We start from the raw sequence: 2,500 nt of genomic DNA on the forward strand, positions 1-2,500 counted from the left end.
ATAGTCATCAACATACAGTACTGTTTCGCTGTTTCACAGCTCATCAGTGCAGCTAGACAGGCAACTACATCAAGCCAAGAATAAAACCCGACCGCCTGTAAGACAGTCAAGGTACCTTACCATTAATCGGCGGCTGTTATTCGAGTCGTGAATTAACGATCTTTTGACATCGTCCGAAATACCTAAACTCGATATGTTTTACACAAAGAGCATCGCTTTATACGCTAATGGTAATTTGTGTATCACTTCTCAATATGCTCAACTCAAGATGAGGAGAATTATATATATATATATATATATATATATATATATATATATATATGCGTGTGTGTGTGTGGTTATATGTGTGTGCGTGTGTGTTATGTTTTTGCGATACGTTTTAAATGAATTTACTTATTTACGAAAATGCATTTAAAACCTAAATGCGAGTTGAGTGGGGGTACCAGATTTGTTTAAGTGAAAATTATTCCCAACTAGCATTTAGGTAAAAATGCACTTCCGTAAATAATTGAATCCATTCAAAACGTATCGAAAAATCCAAAACAAATAACATCTAAGTAAATCGCGATATATCCAAGCAGGTATGCGGGATGGACGAACGGTAAGAGTTTAGGCTCCTTACTGTAGCGTCCCGATTTCGAATATATATATATATATATATATATATATATATATATATATATATATATATACCACTCCCCATGTGGGGGTACCAAATTGGTCAAAGGGAAAATTATTCCCAACTCGCATTTAGGTATACATGCACTTTTGTAAATAATTGAATTCATTCAAAACGTATTGGAAAAACAAATAACATATATATATATATATATATATATATATATATATATATATATATATATATATATATATATAAAGCTGTGTGTGTCTGGTCACGAATAGGCTCCTATATGCTTGATAATTTTAGAAAACTGATTACATATAATGATAGATGTATCGACACACAGGAATGGGTATGTTTGATCTAGCAGAACGGTGGTTTATTAAAATTGTGGGGTCTGCGTTTGCGCTTGGTCCACAAAGTATGGAAATAAAACATTTTAAAATAAAAAGAACGTTTACAAGTGTTTTTATATAAATGTACATAAGAATACTTTGATAAGTATGTTTTAACTTAAATAGAGGTGGTATAATAAAATTGTGGGGTCTGCGTTCGCGCCTGGCCTCCATAGAATGGATATAGGCACAAACCTTAATACAGACTTTTCATATCTATCTGCGTAAGTATACTTTGATAATTATGTTTCAGTTTGAAGAAATATGGTATAATAAAATTATGGGGTGTTCGTTCGCACCTGATCTCCATAGAATGGAAAACTGTCACAAAGTTTAACAAGGTTTTTTATATAGATCCACAGAATGTTGTGATAAGTGCTTCAGTGTGAACAGGTATGGTATAATAAATTATGGGGTTTATCTATTTTATTTTTACTTTCATCATATTTTGCTTTGGTTTTGATATCCTCAAATTCGAAGCAATCCCTTTACGACCCTCTCCTTTTCATAATCTATCATACTTTCATAAATCAGAGTCCATTTTCTGTAGGCTGTTTTTGAACCCAGTAACGACGGGTACTTTTGCTAGTATATATATATATATATATATATATATATATATATATATATATATATATATATATACACCACACACGAAGTGCCGTATATTTTTTCCAGACTATTTCGTATGGGCACTTTTATAGATCGTACACACATGAATCGTACACTTTTGAAATAGTCCCCCTAACTGCAATGTACTTGCCGTACTGTTGCAACATCTTCTAGAAGGCACCATGAAAATTTTCTCTTGTGAGCGTATCAATGAGCCTTTAGAGGGAGGAGGGAAGAGAGATGTTTAAACTCTCTTGTCTGCTTCTCGCATAACGATAATTTCTAGGTTTTTCCTTTAGCTTAGATAATAACCAAAAGTCACAGGGAGCAAGGTTTGGATTATAGGGAGGGCGAGGAACTATCTTGACGCTTAATCTTGGTTAAATTGTCTGTAAGAAGGATAGACTTGTGAACTGAAATTCTTTATTTGGCCAATCAACTCTCGTGGTCTGACTTCTGTACATCTCCCACACCTCTCACTATTCCTTCACAGACTCCCTGCCTTTCTTGAATCTCTTATGCCACTAAGAAACTGAGGCTCGATTCATGCAAGATGGTCTAAAAGCAGCCTGAAGCATTCCGTAGATTTCTGTGCCATTTCTTCAAAGTTTAAAACAGAATTTTATTGCATATAGTTCTTCTTAGAGTCTTCATGTCAAAATTGCCTTTTCGAACTTCACAGGCTGTTACAATCATGGCTTTAGTAGGATGTATTCCAATTCCTGCTGTAGCTGTTCATTTCAACCTGGACCAATAAAAATCAGTCAATGACCTTATGTGACGTATAGCAATAACTGAATTTTACAAAAGCCTGCGACAATTTTAAATGACTGTCTGGAAGCTTATTGAAAGCATTTCGTATATATACCTT

The sequence above is a fragment of the Euprymna scolopes genome, chromosome 39 (assembly GCF_053919585.1).
Source record: "Euprymna scolopes isolate OS-2025 chromosome 39, ASM5391958v1, whole genome shotgun sequence".
Lineage (NCBI taxonomy): Eukaryota > Metazoa > Mollusca > Cephalopoda > Sepiida > Sepiolidae > Euprymna > Euprymna scolopes.